Below are 20,100 nucleotides of genomic sequence, written 5' to 3'. Positions count from 1 at the left end.
CCTGAGAACAGGAGTTCAAGCTCATAGATCTCCCCAATTTTTCTCTTATGAAGATGGAAACAGAACTCATTCAGCTCCTCTATAATTTCCGTTTCTCTTCTTAGCACACATTTGACTCCACCCATTTGACCCGGACAGGATCAAGAACATCCCCAAAAAGGTCATCTCCCTTGAATGGAGCGGAAACCAGCCTCCATTTGGATTTCATATCGGCTTGCCACTGACGAAGCCATAACAGTCTTCTGGAGGTAACATTGGACGCTAGTGCCCTTAAAGCAAATTTGGCTGCGTTTAAGGTTAATGTCCACTAAGTACTCGGCTGCTGCCATCAATTTACCGATATCTTGATGCAACCTGGTGTCATCTGGGGCAGCTCTGGCCTACATTTGTTGCAGCCATAGAAGTGATGTCCTAGTAAAAAAGGATACAGCTGTGGCTGATCTAATAGTCCATGCAGCTGCCTGATGGGTCTTAATGAGCTGAAAGCTCTGCCTTCCTGTCCTTGGCCTTTAGTCCCTCTGCTGTGTCAGAAGGAAGTATGGCCATAGATGCCAATGTGGCCAAGGGAGCGTCCACTGTAGGAATCTTTAGCATCTCCTCTAGACCCTGCTGTGCAGTATACATCCTCCTGTCCATCCCACTAGGGGCTGGAATGGCCCCAGGCTGGTTCCACTGCCTCTGGATGACATCAACAAAGAATTTTGGCGAAGGGATCACCTCCTGCGCTGTAATTGGTTCTGTGAACAGGCTGGTATGGGGGTCCTGAGGCCCCACTGGATCCTCTGTTAAGCCCCCTGCTACTCCCATATTAGCTGTAGTTTTAGCTTTTAGCAGCAATGGCTTAAACAGATGTGGGTCTGAATAGCCCGGTATATGCTGGTTTGTCAGGGGTGGCCCCCTTCTCCTCTGACAATTCATAATCCCCCACTTCTTCCTCTCCCCTGAATAAGACATTGTGGTGCAATGAAGGGAGTGGGGAAGGAGGTTCCTGTATATAGCCTACCTCAGGATGCAACTGTGGTTGCAGAGGCACTAGATGAGAGGACTGCAATGGCAATGGGGCTGCAAGGCCTCTCTGTTGGAGAGCTATATCAATGCCTTGAGAAATGGTTTGTGAGATTAAATGGCATAACTCTTGAGACAAACCAGGACCCAAATTCTCTTCAGGGCAGAGTCCCGCCACTGTAGGTGTGAACATGGCAGATGGCACTGAATGTCTGCGAATGGAGATAGGTTCCATTTCTGAATTAGCCACAGAAGAGAGAAGAACATAATCCCCCATAACAGATGTTAGTTGGAATCTCTGCAATCCCATTTCTACATTTGGGGACCAGTTTAGTTGGTCCTCCTGCAGAGGTCGGGAAGATAATTGGTGATCCCTGGAAGTGCCTGCCTTGTTACCACTTATCTAGATAGCTAAAGCCTTAGCTGCCTCTGCTTGTTTATGAACTTTAGCAAATTGCTTTTCCAAAGCTTTTTGCCTCCTTATGGCATCCTTCTCAGATACACATGATACAGATCTTGAAGTTTTAGCTTTAGACTGGTAGATGGCTCTTTTGAAACTTATCTTGCCCCCCTGGAATCAGAAGCCTCTGATCTCTGTATGGGGGAAGAATCAGGTGAATCGCTGCTGCGTGATCCAGAAAAATCCACCATTTTGGATTGTTGAATCCTGCAATTATTCTGTATTAAAGTTCTCTGGTCTGATTAACCAGGCACAGTTAAAAGGGACTCTGGAATGCCAATGGTTTCAAAGACCCAGCAGGACAAATGGCGCCAAACTGAGAATACAGTTGGAAACCGCCAATAAATGCAGCCGCAATTGCAGAGGCAAAATGGCGCGAAACCGACAACAGTTTCTCAACACCTTTCCAAGGTCGCCACTCCCAGGGAATCAAGCGCGAGACCGGCAACATGGTCACAGGCACTGCAATACACAATTAGCGCAAAACTGGCAACACAGCTTTTCAAGTATTCCAACCGGCCGCCCACACTCACGGAAGACCGAAGCCTGGGTCTTTTTGAGGTCTCTTGGCTCGGCGTCCTCCCATTTAGGGTAGCCTGCTGAAGCTATCGGCTGGCCGGTGGCTCTGTTGAAACTGTACAATCACTCGCTCACGCCGCAGAGAGTGACCCACCACCGATAACGAGCCACACTCTCTCCGTGGCACTCCAGCCGGTCTTTGGAGCGTCTCTTTCCACTGATCTGTGCTTTTTATTTATTTATTTAATTAATTAATTAATTAATTAAATTTTTATACCGCCCTTCTCCCGAAGGACTCAGGGCGGTGTACAGCCAAAGATAAAACACAAAATATATACAATTAAAGCAACATTTAAAATATAGCAGATTATAAAAGGCTGATAATTAAAAATTTAGATTTTAAAATTTTAAAATATTAGCAAAACCCCAAATTTAAAATTCAACACTATTATGCCAGTCCCGCTTGAATAAATAAGTGTGTTTTGAGCTCATGACGGACGGTCCGAAGATCAGGCACTTGACGTAGGCCAGGGGGAAGTTCATTCCAGAGCGTCGCTGCCCCCACAGAGAAGGCCCTACTCCTGGGGCCACCAGCCGACACTGTTTGGCGGACGGCACCCTGAGGAGACCCTCTCTGTGAGAGTGTACGGGTCGGTGGGAGGCAAAGGGTAACAGCAGGCGGTCTCGTAAGTACCCGGGTCCTAAGCCATGGAGCGCTTTAAAGGTGGTAACCAAAATCTTGAAGCGCACCCGAAAAACCACAGGAAGCCAGTGCAGACTACGGAGTAGTGATGTTACGTGGGAGCCACGAGCGGCTCCCGTTACTACTTGCGCAGCCGCATTCTGGACTAACTGTAGTCTCCGGGTGCACCTCAAGGGCAGCCCCATGTAGAGAGAATTGCAGTAATCCAACCTAGACGTAACCAGAGCGTGAGTGACCGTGCATAAGGTTTTTAATTAGTTCAAGCTAATATCTGAAGAAGAAAACTCATTTGTGTCTCTCTAGGCCAACTGAGATAAAAAAAACTGAGGGTTGGCCGGGAGGAAGAGGCGTGGCCAAAGATTTTACAACTCAGTCTCTGGCCAATCAGGTGAATTGAAACCCATGCTTGGACTCTCCAAGCAGCGCACAGGAGAAGTCCCCCTTTTTTTGACATCAAACATGACTGTGTGGGACTTGCAATGTAGGTTATAATTTCTCTGCTTTAATGCACAAATCTTCTTGTGCCTGATGCAAGCAACATAAATCTGGCAGAGATTAAATGACATATGGCAAGTTTATGAATAAACAATACATTTCACTTTAGGATTTTTTTCATCAGCTGGGCTACTGCTGTGGGGGTCCCTCCAGAGAAAAAGACTATTTGATTGGAAATATTTTTTGATTTTCACAAGATACAGCAGCCTCATCTGACAAGCTTGTAGTAAGCAGGAGAGAGGTTACAGGATTGATGTCCAGTCATACTTCAAATCCCATGAGCCCTTTTATAGCATAGCCCATAAAAGGAGAAGTTTCAGGCTTCCTTTTCTAATTCATTCCTGTCTCCTAGATTGAATATGGTTACACACTTAGAATCTATGCACTGCTGTCAAAGGCAGGAAGATACTAGGCTAACAAAATCCTGAGAGTTATAAGCATGTCAATCCTTTTTATGCAACAATAGGTCTTTTATTTCAACAATGAAAAACTTTAAAAGGCAAGTGTGATCTAGGGAAACTAGTTATTTAAGGTCCAGATCAATGCATCATTGTTTATGGCATGTGAGCTCTTACCTAGAAGAATATTTGAATTCATTCCATCAAGCAGTATAAATCCTTTCAATGTGGCGCTATTTCAAAACACATAAGAACAAATCCAATTTAATTCCTGTTCCATACAAAAACACGGAGAAAACTATCTTGTCAAATCAATCATTTCTGACTCAGTGTATTCTGCAACATGGTAATTCCTCTGTTCTTGGGGTTTCCACAGAAAAAGCCTTTCGAAGTCTTTAAAATTGATCGTCTATACCTCTTCTCCAAAATGGAACAATCCCTTCGGGAATATAGAATCGATGTATATTTACTGATTGAGTAGAGTGATAAACAGAAACATAATCATTATCATTAGACTCTAACGACCTTAAGCTATTCAAATAACTTTAAATACAAATAGGAACATTGGTGTAGACCACATGTTTACTTTTTTTTTTTCACCATGGCCTTCTAAATAGAACAAAAATTCCCACCTGAGAAAAATAACATTCTCCTTTTTATAAGCACACTCTGGGTTTTCAGCACGGGATTCCAATTTGCATCAAAGAACCAATATATAAATTCAAAGAAACATTTCTTTGTAATGTTTATATAGCTGCCCATCTTTCAAACCAACTCTGGGCAGCTCCCAATCAAAAATTAAAAGGCATATAAAATCATTTTAAAACTGTAAAACTCAATTGATTAATACATTAAAACATTAAAAACAACAAAAACCTGGCACCAATCCGTTGTAATGTAGGATTATCTAGTCTTCTCTCAATGCTTGAGAGGAAACCAGGTCTTCAAAGCCTTATGGAAGGATAAAAGGGTGGAGGTGTGCCAAGCTTCTGGTGGCAGAGTGTTCCATAGGGCAGAAGCTGCCATGGAAAAGGCAGGCTTCCTAGCTCCCGTCAGATGATAATATTTAGGGGAAGAGGGTAGGAACGTGCCCACCCTATCTGAACAGGTTATAGATATCCTTAGGGAACGGCAGTCCTGCAGATAACCTGATCCTATGACATGGACGGACGGATGGATGGGGTGCTTTAAAGGAGATGATCAGCACCTTGAATTGCATGCAGAATGAAACTGGAAGTCAGTGCAGCTTGCACATCAGAGGTGTATTATGGGCAAATCTATGGGCCTCCATTACTGTGCGTCCTGCTGTTTTCTGGGCCAGTTGACGTTTCCAAGTGGTCTTTAAGGGCTCCATGTATAGTACATTGCAGTAAATCTAGACAGGAAGTGACCAAGATATGAGTGACCATGAGCAAGGCCATGGCCAAATGTTGCTTATTCACTGATGTCTCAAGCCTCACTAGTACAACAGCATTTAGGTTCAAATCTTACCAATATTTTTTTTCTTGATCAAAAATTAAAGGCCGCACAGTATTGCTAAAATTGCAATTTAGCTTGCTCTAGTTTTCTCAATAGCACCGTTATTAACAGAGAAATTGTGTCCAAATGAAAAATCAGTAACTGCATCTGTGAAGAAGTTTTTTTAAAAAAACAAATGCCATTAGTATGATGTTAGCATAATGAAACCATAATTTTCAAAGGCAACACAGCACAGCCTAGCTCATAAGTCAACTCAAAGATATATAAATATGAAAAGCCGATTCCAAGTAGAAGATGCTTCAGTATTTCTAAGATATAAACAACATTTCAATGCTGTTTTTATTTTCCCACTGCCAAGCTATACACAAACTACAATGTAAAGCTAGTAAATTAGACTCCAAGGGAAAAATACTGCATTTGTTACAAGTCAAAATGCTTAAAAATTGCATCACACTGCTCACTTTTTTAGATAGTAAGAACTACCTAAGCCATTTGTAAAGCAACTTCAGCATGTTGTTCTGGTATCTGGAGGAAAATGAAATCACACAATAAAACTACTCTGCATCTCTCTGCTTGACAAATAACTACTAAATACTCATCTTTTACTCAAGGATACAAGCAGAAAAATCACATTGCTGCACTCCAATCCTTTAATTGTTCATTTTACTTTTACCTAAATGAACGGTAAGTTTTGAGCTTGCCAACAGCCTCAAGCACACACACACACACACACACACACACACACACACACCCGTGCGTGCCTGCACACACACACACACACCACACACACACCTAAGACACAGCATTACCCATCAATACTGTAGATACATGGGGAGGAGTTTTGTATTTGATTGTATGAGAAAAAAATAATACAAAGGAGAAGAACTCTAACACATTCAGAGGCAAATGATTATATTTTCAATTATCCCCTTACCACTTATAAAAATTTAATCCTTGGGCAAAGGAAATTAAACATCAAGCAGAAGTGTATCTGCACAGGCACAAGAGTGAACTGCTTTGTGCCCAGATTGGCCCATGAGTAATTCATGCTACCTGTGAGTCTCCTATGTCCTCGTAGTTCATTTTAAACGGAAAAGAAAAAATGAAACATGATAGACCCACTGCACTTTCTTGCATATAAAAGCATATGCAAATCTTCCAAAGAAAAGCTGTACCGTACTTCATAGGCTAATTTGCCATCCCTAAAAAGGAGATGCTAAGTCTAGTTTTGGGGAGGGGTTTTCAGCAGGTGGCAGCAGTTGAATGACCTTGTCTCAGCTCAGAAGGTATGTAGAGTCAAGTCTAGTCAAAACTTGAATTCCAAGATCAGCCAAAAAGAATCTTGGAAGAAGACAAAGACAAAAAAACCTTCATACTGCTGGCAAGAAAAAAATGCTTCCATGTAGCCACCAGAAGTCCAGCTTGACTCAACAGCATCTTTGCCTTAAAATCAAAAGATTTAAGTCACACCTCACCTTTCCCTAGGTAAAAGTAAAAGGTAAACGTTTCTCTGACCAGTCATGTCTAACTCTAGGTCACAGTGCTCATGTCTATTTCTTCACCAAAGGAGCCAGTGCTGTCCGAAGACAATTTCTGTGGTCATGTGATCATTATGGCTATACACTAAATGCGCATGGAATACTGTTACCTTCCCATCAAAGTGGTACCAATTAATCTACTTGCATTTGCATGCTTTCAAACTGCTAGGTGGGCAGAAACCTTTCTCTGACTGTGGCCAAATGCCATAATTGATGGAAGGAAAGTCATTTATCCAAGTAATATGTTTCTGAGCTGACAAGATATCTGTGTAAATTCACTTGTGACTAGCAATATGCTGTTACAAACAGCTTTACTAGAATAAATTGTAAAAGATTTAAAAATACAGAAGTTTATTTTACCATTCCATTTTTTCCTAAAATTCAAGAAAGAAAGCTAATATATGAAATAATATACAAATAAATAAGAGAGCAAAGTACATCACAGATATAGTTGTCAAAATACTGCTTGTAGCATTATGGATTTAGGAAACTTATGCTTTCTCTAGTTTTCTTAAGAAAACTTCAGCCTTCTGCATATGAATAGCACTCCCCACTTTATGTCTCTAACATTACATATACTAAAGATTGAATGGGATTCTAAATGTATCAAAACAGCAGATTCATGCCAGATATTATCAGCCAAGATGAATTTATCCCAAATTAGCAAGAAATTGGTAAAGATGTGATTCAAACAAGATGATATTATAAAGTGCACTTGGTGACACTTGAGTCATTTTCAGGAAGAAAGTTCTTATGCATTTAGTTATTACATACAGTTAGTTAGTCCTTGACTTATGATGACTACTGAACCCAAATTTCCATTGTTAAGCAAGGCAGTTGTTAAGTGAGTTTTGCTCTATTTTAGGAATTTTTGCATAGTTGTTAAGCAAATCATTGCAGATGTGAATCATGAGGTCATTAAGTGAATTTGGCTTTCCCAATTGACCTTCCATGTGGGGAGTCAGCTGGGAAGGTTATAAATGGTGATCACATGATAGCAATAGCACTTAGACTTATATACCACTTTACAGCCCTTTCTAAGCGGTTTACAAAGTCAGCATATTGCCCCCAACAATCTAGGTCCTCATTTTACCCACCTCGGGAGGATGGAAGGCTGAGTCAACCTTGAGCTGCTCAGGATCGAACTCCTGGAGTGAGCAGGGAGTTAACCCTGTAGTACTGCATTCTAACCACTGCACCACCATGGCTCCTGGGACAATGCAACTGTGATAAATACATGCCGGTTGCCAATGCCCGAATTTTGATCACATGACTGTGGGAATGCTGCAACGGTTCTAAGTGCCAAAACCAATCATAAATCACTTTTTTCAGCATCACTGTAATTTCAAACAGTCACTAAATGAATAGTTGAAAGTTAAGGACTACCTGTAACTTGTTTTGCGGTCCTATCAATACATATTTTGAAGAATTATTGCTGTGTGCTGTAAGAGTATATTCATAACAGAACGTTATTCAAAACTGTAAAATATAAATGCGTTTCAATCCATTCCGACTCTATATTTCTTACTATTGTATCTACCAGCTGCCTTTGTTGATTCCACTGGTAGAAATGACTCTGTATCTTCCATCTGTTATATGCTTCCTATAATTCATCCGACTCTTAACACTTTTGTCTCAAAACCTATGCAATAAAAATGAGATGCACATTTCTTATGTGAAGTAGGAGAAGGTCCTAGATAATCAAAAGGGTTAAAGGAGAATGTTTGGCAAATAATATTCAATATGATATGTGTATTCATCATCTATTACATCACCATCATAGGTGATATCTTCATAATTAACAATCAAAAAAATAAAAGGCAAATCTTCATGCCATCCACCATGTATTAAACCCTTTAAAAGGAGGAGGAAGAGAAGGAGGAGGAGGAGAATAAGTAGAAAGAGATTTATAACTCCCCAGCAAACAGTGCCTGTAGGGAAGGATGCTGAGAGCTGTAGATTAACAGCATCTGAAGGGCCACAACCCTTCAGTCTTTCGTGTCTCAGCAATCCACGAGCACCACATATAAATCGGAAAATTTTGCAGTTCATCTAGCTGCTTATGAGGACTGTCCAAAAGGCAAATGAAGCAATGAATGCACCTGAGGTCGAAAAAGATAATTACCTTTGAATGCAGTAAGTCAACAGTCAATTGCAGAGAAAAAGGAGGCAACAGGAAACCAAATGGGAATACATTTATGGGATATTACTGTCAACCTTGGAGGAAGAAGTAATGTCGCCATTTGTCATAAGCTAGAGGTAAAGCTTACAATGACTCAGTACAGTGTCTGCAGCTTGCGTTTAAATAGAGTTGTGGAATTTTTGCTTAGATAAATTGGGAATAAATCTACAACAGAAGTGACGTTTGAAATTCTAACTAGATGCTGCGGTCCCAAGTGCAAAATGCATATATGTTGATATACAATAACCTGCAAGGACAGCAGTACCACACCGCAATACCTCCAGAGAGGCACTCAAGCAGTAAATCAGGAAAATGAAAATTAGAATTTGAAACATAAATATGACTTGTAGGACCTCATAGCATGTGTTGCTATGTCCTTTTCCCCCCCAACATCAGCAATTGTGGACTAATTATAAGAGGAACTGCAGCTATTCAGTGAAGTACAGGTTTAAATGACCAGGTAATCAGTCACTATATCATTATCCTTTAATAAGATCCTAAGAATATAGGATGAGACAGGAAGCCAATGAGCTCACTCATGCTGCTTCTTTCTATGCAGCAGACCCCACCATGTTGGGGCTCTGCAGCACTTCGGACCAAAAAGGCGATCTGATCATCTACTAACAACTTTGTAAAAGCATCTATATCTTTTTTCAGGAACAGATAATGTCAAAAGATAAATTAGGTTTACAGCATTGCAGACAAGTACAGGAAATAAATATCTTTTTGCCTTTTTTTTTTTGAATTTATTTCCCGCCCTTCTCCGAAGACTCAGGGCGGCTTACAATGTGTTAAGCAATAGTCTTCATCCATTTGTATATTATATACAAAGTCAACTTAATTACCCCCAACAATCTGGGTCCTCATTTTACCTAGCTTATAAAGGATGGAAGGCTGAGTCAACCTTGGGCCTGGTGGGACTTGAACTTGCAGTAATTGCAAGCAGCTGTGTTAATAACAGACAGACTTAGTCCGTTGAGCCACCAGAGGCCTTTAAATCTGAAGTGGTAGACACCCCAATATTTATAGAGTTGAAAGATGTTACACATTGATACATTCAGTAAATGTGTATGAGAAACTACAATAACAACGACATGCGGCCCTGGACAGCTGGTAATAGCATGGTTCCACAAGATCATAAAAAATATTAAAAAATAAATGAGATTGTATATATTACTGATAACTATATCATATATTTGATAGGCGGGCCAAGACAATTCCTTTTCACTCAATGAAGCCCAGGCAAGCCAAAAGGTTGGACAACCATGAGCTACAGCTATCATTTCTTCACATCAAAAGAAAACGGTTGCTAGAGTTGTGCGAGTTTTGTTCCCAAATCTCAGGACCCCTCCACAAATGGATATCTGCTTTTCTGTCTAACAGACAACAAGTGGTCAAAATTGGCAATGCTTTATCAAATCCTGTTCCTGTCAAGAGTGGCGTTCCTCAAGGCAGCGTCCTTGGACCAACACTCTTTATTCTATACATTAATGATCTTTGTGACCATATCTCAAGTAATTGTGTTCTCTTTGCTGACGATGTCAAACTATTTAACACCACAGACAACACTTCTATCATTCAAAACGACCTTGACCATCTAACCGCTTGGTCTAAAAATTGGCAGCTCCAAATTTCAACCAGCAAATGCTCAGTCTTACATATAGGAAAAAGAACCTAAAACTAAGTACATACTAGATGGACATTACCTTACAGACGACCCCATCCCGTTAAAGACCTTGGAGTTTTCATGTCAAATGATCTAAGTGCCAAAGCCCACTGCAACTACATAGCAAAAAGCTCTAAGAGTTGTAAACCTAATTTTGTAGCTTCTTTTCCAAAACACCACACTACTAACCAGAGCATATAAAACATTTGCTAGACCAATTCTAGAATACAGCTCACCTGTTTGGAACCCTCACCACATCTCTGACATCAATACAATTGAACGTGTCCAGAAATATTTTACAAGAAGAGTTCTCCATTCCTCTGAAAACAACAAAATACCTTATCCCACCAGACTTGAAATCCTAGGCTTAGAAAAGTTGGAACTCCGTCGCCTTGACAAGACCTAAGTTTAACTCACAGAATCATCTATTGTAATGTCCTTCCTGTCAAAGACTACTTCAGCTTTAATTGCAATAATACAAGGGCAACCAATAGATTTAAACTTAATGTAAACCGCTTTAATCTAGATTGCAGAAAATATGACTTCTGCAACAGAATCATCAGTGCTTGGAATACTTTACCTGACTCTGTGGTCTCTTCCCATAATCCTAAAAGCTTTAACCAAAAACTTTCTACTATCGACCTCACCCCATTCCTAAGAGGACCATAAGGGGCGTGCATAAGCGCACAAACGTGCCTACCGTTCCTGTCCTATTGTTTTTCTTTTCTTCTTCCTATATATGTTTATATGTGTATATACTATATAATCTTTGTGTATGATGTTGTGACAAAAATAAATAAATAAAAATAAATCTCTAGGTCCCACATAAAGAGGAAAAAAATATCACACATCTCTGCAAGAGAAGCATTAGGAGCATACTGAAGAGAATACTAAATGAAAACACAATGGAAGTATGCTAGCATGACAAAATAGAACATGAATTTGCCAGAAAGATATGTATAGTCAGCAGCCATGAGAATACAAACCAGTGTGAGAACTACTTCCTGTATATTGCCTTGGGCCTTACAGCGTCATAACTGTGAAAAATGCATGAATTAATAAATGCATATAAGCTCAGAGCAGGTCATTCTGTTTCTTTGCAAAAACAGGATTTGAACTTCTCCAGGTGTTCCTGTGCCAAAAAGGGATTGTTTTTTGTCCTCTTCCTGGGCTTCCCATAAGGACAAAGAGATCAGTATTTAATCCAAAGCATTTTCTTGCCCCAGTTAGTGAAGTAGCATTCCAGTTTTTAAAAGGCGCATTTGAAAATTTTAATCAGATTCAGTTGAAACTGCCACAACATATGGAGCTTTTCTGTGTAAATTTCTCTACTGTATAAAAATTGTATTATCAATTCCCAAAAGCTACTTTTCATAGAAATTCTAACTACATTTTCTAGTGCCAATTTCTAGCGCAAGATTCGGTGAAGTTCTTAAAAATGATTCTGCAGAAAACAGAAAAATACATTTTTGAGAAACAAATGTTCCATTTTCACATGAAATTATCTTGAAACTTAAAGAAGTGGCACGCTTTTTATATAACTGTTGCCATATAAGTGGCTTCAGAAGTAGGTTTCAACAGAATTGCAGGTAGAAGCACAGAGAGCATTAATAGATGTGATAAATGAGAACACACCTGATAACTAGGAAGAAAAATTCATTCAAGGAATTAACACTCTTATTTTTAAGAAACAAAATACAAAGTAAGATTGTGTATAGCTGTCACCTTTCTCAGTCTGTAACTAGCAATTTGTTTAAGAGTAGATTCTGGTAAAGTACCTCCATTTGGAAGTGATTTCATTCTATTGTGTTCTGGTTTTAAACTGGACTCAGTTCTGGACTCTCACCACATCTGGAATTAAAGATATCACACAGTGCCCCCCCGCCCAAGTTAACCAGAATCCAATATCCATCAAAATCTGCAGATGTATAGACAGAACTGCAATTCCCAGTATTTCCAAGCAATATTACCATGATAATTGGGAATTTTTAAAGACGCAGCCCCAAAACATTCAGAGCAGGAAAGGATTGGGAAGGGCAGCCTAAAAGACTAAAGAGGAATCTAAAACAAATGGACAGTTATGAGATGCCATGTTCCCAAATAATCTGGATCAATACAGCCATAACCCAAACAGAAACAAATGTTTGCACTACTTAATATGTGCCATGCTAAGGCTATGTAATTCAGTCAAATTCATTTTAAAACTTCAAATTCCTCACTTACTGACTGTAATTGGGAACAGCAACTCCATCACTAAGCAATGCCAATGCAAAGTGAAACATCATGTGACTGCACCCAATTTATGACACCAGTTCTGCCTTTTAAGAAAATCACACATGGTCACTAAGCCTGGCACCACGTGACCACAACTTGCAACTTCCTACCAACTTTCCCATTGACTTTGCTTCTCAGAAGCCAGCAGTGAAGGTACTCACATGACCATAAGATACTGTGACCATTATAATTGTGAATTGGTTGCCAAGTGCCCCAATCACAATCATGCAACTCTGGGGCACTGCAATAGCGGGGATAGGACCAGTTGTAAATCTTCTTTTCCAGCACTATCATAATTTCGAATGGTTGTTGAATGAGCGATCGGTAAACAAGGATTATTGTAATATAACTGCAGTAAATGTATTCTAAAGAATATTACAACTTGACCTTAGCCAAATGAAAAGGAAAAAAGAAAAATCATTGCTTTTTTAAACTCACCATAAAGAGATGGCTCTCAATTTCACCAAGAAAAGTTTATTAGTGGTCTAGGACATTATGTGGGAGGAGGTGTCAACACATAAATTTACATTTTAGCTATTTCAATTTACTTATTATGTGTCTTTAATGTGATTAAGAAGAAATTCAAGTACCAAGTAAAAGTTTGTATTCATAAAAGCTTGATCCTCAAATAAGAGATTAAATAAATAAATAAAACATCTATGTAAAGCTTCTCTCATTATTGTCAATATATAAGAGTTAAAGGTACATTGTTTAAAACATTGAAGCCCCATTTGGGGTGGGGGAGGTGAGGAATCTTTTGGCATAAATTACGAAGTCACCTGAAATTATTGGGCCCTTGTCTGAAGAAAAAAAAAAGTTTACAAAAGTTTAGCTTTGCATTCCAAAACATTCTGCTGATACATTTATTCTATCTACCTTCTGTTTTTTCTAACTTGTGCCCTATAAAATGTATTGCTTGCACAATTTAAAGGATGTTCTCCTCCTTATTATTTTAATTTATTGGTAAAGAGGGAATTGAACATTGTAATACATTTCAGGTGGGGCACACAAAATCTCTGTGCCTGATTACTCACATCTCAATAGACTGAAATGAGTTCGGCTATAAAGAGCAAAAATGGTCATTTCACTTTCTAAATTTAAAAAGGGAGAGTGAGAATTATGGTACTTGAAAGGCAGGTTACAGCCCAAATTAAGGACTTTGTTTTGGATTTGCTAAATATAATCCAAACATTTCAACCATAGCAATTTCTAACATCAGCCTTCTCTCTCTTTCTTGTATGGAAAGTCCAATGGTATTTACTCCTAGGTGAGTAAGCATACAAGTAGAAGGTGCTTTAACTGGAAAGTACTATGGTTTGACTGGTTTGTAGTTCAGGTCATCCTAAATCAGGATGAATGAAACAGGAGTCTATACTATATCTTCCTTACCCTACTATGTTAAACAATGAATGACTAATTTTAATCAGGCTACAAACCAAACGATATTAGCTTTCATCAAGAATGCACCAATGACATTAAAACTTGCTACAAAATAATTTAGCAGGGGAAAAAACCAGTTCTATAATTAGCTTTTTTTTCTTTTTAAAAAAATGTAAATGTGTTTACTGAGCAACTTTTTATCAAACAGTATTATTTTAAAAGAAAGCATTTTTCCACAAATTGGATCATCTCAAAATCATAAACTGAGGATAAGAATTACACATCTTTCAATACTTAAAAGAAAATGCACATATCGACATGTACAGATTACCAAGGCACTGTTTGATACTGCCCCCTTTTGCCAAGCGAAGCCAACAGCCGAGACTTACATTCAAACTTTTCCTAGTTGTGCAAATCCCCAGAAACGTATTGAACAAAATGTGCAGCCATGACAAAACTGCAGAAAAGGATAATAAACCATAGTCTGAGAATCTAAGACTCACAGTTAAATCTGGATATGAAAGATTTTTATCCTTTGTCGTTGTACTTCCGGATGAAGTCCCTTTTCTCTGCCCACTCTGCAACCAAAGATCCCACTGTAATTAGAACATTATGCACGGGTTTCATTATTGTATTTAGCCAATCCTCTCCACTGAAGCACCAAGCAAGGGGGGGCTTTTTTTTCAGATACTTCACTATAGCCTGGATATGGCAATTGATGCATGTATGCCTGGAATGAAGTCCCACGGACTATAATGGCATTTATTTCTGTACTAGGTGGCGCTTTCAGCTCTAAGCTTGTCTCACTTCAATGTCTTGAACAGCATTAGAATTCACTCAAACCACTATTTCTTCCACAATCATATTAAGTTCATTTTCGCCACTGCTCAAACAAATGTATTTTCTCAAGGTTCAAACAGTTACATCAGATGCAAGAAACCTGCGGCCAACCAGATAACACTGAATTTTATTCTCAGCATTTGATGGTATGATGTGGCCAGTGTGGCTGAGGTCACAAGTCCTCCATCTGTACTTATATTTAAAGAAAGCAATGAATACCACACACAAACCTATGATGAATAATCAATCCCTTTAGCACTAGTTACGTGTCAAAGCACTTTTTACCAGATTACGAGTCTGTAGCACTCATGTATTGTTAATTGCAAAGACTGAGCAAAAGTAGATTTACTGAATGCCCTGAAAACTACAGGAACCTTCCCGAAAGACCATCCCGGTACAGTCATCTGAAAAGATTAACATTCAACTAATCCACCTTGTACCTCATATAGAACTGTCTGCAGGTATGTTATGAACATGAGGCCAAAGTTGCCCTAAGACCCAAAGAATCCTCATTTCCTAGTAGAATGCTTGCAAAGTTGTTTCAACAGCCCATAACATCCAAATTCCAGTGTTTCTCAATCTCAGCAATTCTAAGAAGTCTGGATTTCAACTCCCAGAATTCCCCAGCCAGAAAAATAATACTTCCAGTAAGGGGACTCGGAGGTCTCAAACACTACACTCTATTCCAAAAAGCAAAACTGTCTTCTTTCAAAATCAAAAGTAAGATTGAAGAAAAAATATTTTCAAATATAGTCTAAAGTTGTCACTGAAGTACAAATACAAAGATGCACATGCACTCCTGTTAAAAGATGCTAGCACTCTCAAATAATGTTTGCAGTGATTATGACAAAATAAACTTTATACTCACACCTTTGCATTGTTTTAAGTAATAGGGATCGAGAGGTATGTAACTTTAAAAAAAATCCACACAAAAGACTAAACAAAACATTAAGAAAAAAGCTTTTAAATCAAGCTATAAACTAGTCAACCATTCATCTTGCGTCATAAAATGTATAAACTTGTAATGCTGCAGTGATATATACAAGAAAACAAATCCCTGTTGGCTAAAAAATTTAATTGAAAAAAAAATCAAGTTTACAACCTTGTCAGAAACTGCAGGCTTTATTCCACATAAACACCTTGCTTGAGGCACAATAGCACTGCCACTAGGAGTATTTTATGTTTGGGGCTAAGAGCTGCCCCTTTAAGAAGCAACATTCCTTAAAGCAACTCTTAACCCAGAATGTCTATACCAATAGACATCATCTTCCAATCCATTTCCTACCTCTTATTCAAAATCTTGTATTAGAATTCCTCAAGACACAGCCAAAGCATCCTAGCAGGAATGTAAGATCAACCACAGTCTAAGATACCCGGGATAATCTAACACGGGCTCTGCTGTTCTCTGTTCCAACAACACACTGCAAGGCTGAACACACAATTCTCCCTGAACTAGTTTATTCTTCAGAAACTATTAATCATAAAGCACAATCTGAAAGGGGAGGGAAAAGTTATCATCGGAGGAGTCAGTAAGAAAAAACAAATGATTCAAATAGATGCTGCATCTATTTTAAAACTCTGAGTAATTCGTTTGAGCATTAGCAGAATTCACATCCCACCCCATGCTTCCAGTGTGTAACTGCAATACTTTGCCTTATTGATCTGACATAAGCAGCAAGTTAACTCTTCCAGGAACAGTGTGGATGAACAAAGCCTCATCAAGTCCTCCTCCTCATAGCTATCAAGAGCCTTTCTTTCCAACAATTCTCTCCCCATTCAACAGCCAAGGTTTTCAAAAGAGATGGGGAAAGGGCTCAGCCAGGCTAGCCCCTGGTTCAAACTTCAGAGGGCTTTTCCAAGCTGCCTTTCCTGCCCTCTATTACAAGAGAACAGGGGGATAGTTTGGGAGAGTGGGAAGGAGGGAGGGATTTTTTTTACCTTCCAATCAGAAACAGAAAAAGGAGGTTAATTTGGAAGAGAGATTCAGTTTTGCCACTCCTGGTCAGGAAAAAAAAAAGTAAAATAAAATTAAAGGCTGGGATGAAGACAAAAGCAATGAAATGTTAAGAATTTAAAAAGCGGGATTCGTGTTGCCTCAACTTCCCACTTTCTCTCTCACCACTCCAATCTTGGGGGGAAAAGCAATTTATTTTTCTGCAAGACTGGAAAGCTCTTAACTGTTTGCTGGCCACAAGGCATGGTGTGTGACATACCAACGCAAAAGTGGAACTGTTCAGGAATCCAGACCAATAGATTCCTTAGGTGAGGAGTTAGGGAAATAAAAAGGAGCATTGGATGAGGACATTGTGTGTGTGTGTGTGTGTGTGTGTGTGTGTGTGTGTGGAGTGGGAGAGGAGTGTGGTGCAGGTCTTAAATGTATCAGGCTCCATTTGAGGTATTTTCTTATCCCCCCCCTCCCTTCTCCAATTCCCCTTCCTCTTATTTCCAACAATGCATGAAACCAGAGAACCATGCAAGCTTCTCTGCTTCCCTCTGCTTTTGATCTTCATCAGGACGTGAGCAGAAAGTTAATGGGGCCAGCCCTACCACAAAGGCAAATTACCATCCGAACACAACACAACAAAACAAAAAAAAAGCAAAGAAATATTATCTTCCGCTTCAGAGCCGACTTTTGTCCCTCAAAGGCATTCCTCTCTCTGCTCAGCATCCCCTCAAGCTTTCTTACCGCTTGCAGCCCCCCCCCCCCGCCCACATTCACGGACGGAGAGAGACTCCTGCGATTTAAATGGAATTAGGCAGCGCTAAACAAGACTTGTCGGCGATTTGGGCAGCCTTAACGGCTGCAGGATCACCATCGCTAGCTTTTTTTTTTTCTTCCTTTTTCTAAACCCGAAGAGGAATTTGCCGCGGGGGCCCCGTGGCTCAGATGCTTCGCAATTCCCCCGGATCACAACGCATCCCAGGAACCCATTCAGCAAAAAGAAAGAAAGAAAAAAGAAAGAAAAAAGAAACCCCCGCCCTCATGCATCAGTCCCTTCCTCCTCCTCCTCCTCCTCCTCCTCCTCCTCCTCCGTCTTTTGTTTGTTCCCAACGATCCGACCAGAGAAAAGGCGACGCAACAAACATACAGCAAAGAAAGAACAAAAAAACGGCAGCCACCTTTTTCGCCCAAGTCGCGCTTCAGACAAAAATGATTTGCGCCTCCATCCTTTTCCAGCGACAGACTACGCCTCTCTTCCTCCTCCTCCCCCTCCCCCCCCCGCTTCAAACTCAAGTTCCTAAACTTTACAACTTTCTCCTCCACTTTGAGGGAGGGAGGGAGAGAGAGAGAGAAGGCGAGGAAAAGAGAGAGCTTTCCCCCCCCCACGCCCCCTCGCAGACAAGAGTGGATGGCATACAACTCACCCTTTGTGAGGTCTCCCGGGCGACGGCGCACAACTGTTCACCCGCACATCTTTGAAAACGAAAGCCTCTCAAACCAGAAGAAGAAGCGAAGAAAAACCAAGAAAAGTCCCGGCAAAGCGGCGGCGATCGCGTGCTCCTAGTATAACCAACCTTGACGTTTCCTCCGATGCGAAAACCCGGAGCGAGCGGGCAATATCCCACCGCCAACTGCAGTCGCCCGGGAATCGCCGTCCTCCTCCAGTCCTCCACCACCTCCTCCACTCGCTCGCTCCCTCCTTTTCCAGCCAGGAGCCGTCCACTCTCCTATCAGAATCGCTTCAACCTTCTCCATCAGGAGGGGAGGAGACGGAGAAGGAAGGGGGGGAGCAGCCAGCCAGCCAGCGGGGGGGGCTGCCTGCCCCACACGGCGGGCTGATGTCAACTCTCCTCTTTTGAGAGTTCACGCGGCACTTAGTCGCCCGCAACTCCCTTCCAGTTCAGGAGAACCTAGGCGACTGCGAAACGGTGCGATTTCCAATGCTGGCTTAAGCGGCAGCCAACAAACTAACTCCCCGTTTGGAGACCTACACCCATCCATCCATCCATCCATCCATCCATCCATCTATCTATCTATCTATCAATATAAACTCTTGAGCTTACCTCGCCGTTTTATTCTCAACGGAGATACTCCTCTCGTTTGCTCGATTGGCCTTTTCCCGCTTCTGCGCCCTGGAACGATCACTTCGTCGATATGGAATTACTGCCGCCGGCTTCCCCTCTTTTTCTCTTTTTCTTTTCCATCCAGGAATGGTGGTACGGGCCGATTTACCGAAGGCTGCGTGCCCGAGGGCAGAAAGGGGAAAGAGAGGGAGAAGCCGCCGGAGTGTTTCATGCCCACTACTCGAGCGTGCGTGTGCAACGCGGATGGCGAAGGGGCAAAGCTTAAATGCCTTTAACTGCCGGCGCAAAACGGGGTTTAAACCATTTGTGGCCGATTACATCTACCTGTCCCGGCAGAGAAGGAAAAATTTCCATCTAGCAGGACGTCCAGAGCGGACTTTTTTTCCTGCTGGGACCCCCTCCCTCTGCAACATCGTCCTTCCCGAGGGGAGGTTTAGCCCCAATCCTTTTTTTTTAAAGCCCTCAAAACATGCTTTCTTTTCAGCAAGCGTGGGGACTTCCTCGATACTAATATTTTTTAATGCAATATTTCCCCTTCCCGGTCTTGCTTTACTCTGTCGTTTTATATTTTTTTAATAGTTTTACAGAACGTTTTTAATTAGTGGTCTTATCTTACGTCTCCCGGAGTCACTTCGTGTGAGATGGGCGGCCATATAAATCTGGCAAATAAATAAATGCCTTAAAAACCGATCTCTTCAATTTCCAGGGAGTGCAAACGTGACCTGGGACAAAGGGGGAGGGGGTGTGAAAAAAAACGGGGGTTCTTCTGGTGCCCTGAGAGAACGGGCGCTTGCAGAAAGTTAGACAAACTCCCTTTCTTTGCTTCTTTGGTGCAAGCGCAGGTGGGCAGTGTGGCAACCTTGTTTGCAAAAGGGGGAAAAAAAGCCGAAGATTTCAGGTTGCAGGAGAAAGTTGAACCGTAGAGGGCAGTAAGGGACCGAGAGACATCCGCTTTCGGGTCAGGTTTGGAAATGGAATACAAAGAGGAGAAAGGCCGCTTTAAAGAAACTTAAGAGGAAATCCTGATGAAGAAAGTATAAATCAAGAAAAAGGGCTTGATGTTGAAAGACATATTGGCAGCAAGACAGGCCTTCAAACGGCATTTTCAAACTGAGTTGTTATGGGGAAACTTGGA

General features: G+C 40.8%; 1 protein-coding gene across 10 annotated transcripts in view; it reads right to left on the bottom strand.

Moving 5' to 3' along the window:
- Window positions 1-19,129, bottom strand: part of SEMA5B (semaphorin 5B) — a 578,355-nt gene extending 559,226 nt beyond the window's left edge. For 6 of the 10 annotated variants that reach the window (XM_058195280.1, XM_058195269.1, XM_058195354.1 and 3 more), the window contains exon 1: window positions 18,306-18,528. The gene's annotated coding sequence lies outside the window, so the exon portion shown is untranslated. Of the gene's footprint in view, window positions 1-18,059; window positions 18,086-18,305; window positions 18,529-18,944 lie in introns of those variants that run through there. The other 4 variants (XM_058195316.1, XM_058195327.1, XM_058195344.1 and 1 more) reach the window with 4 other exon arrangements.
- Window positions 19,130-20,100: the final 971 nt, after the last annotated feature.

Source organism: Ahaetulla prasina, chromosome 1 (genome assembly GCF_028640845.1).
Source record: "Ahaetulla prasina isolate Xishuangbanna chromosome 1, ASM2864084v1, whole genome shotgun sequence".
Classification (NCBI taxonomy): domain Eukaryota; kingdom Metazoa; phylum Chordata; class Lepidosauria; order Squamata; family Colubridae; genus Ahaetulla; species Ahaetulla prasina.
Note: the sequence above shows the minus strand (reverse complement) of the source record. Positions and strands in the feature narration are given on the sequence as shown.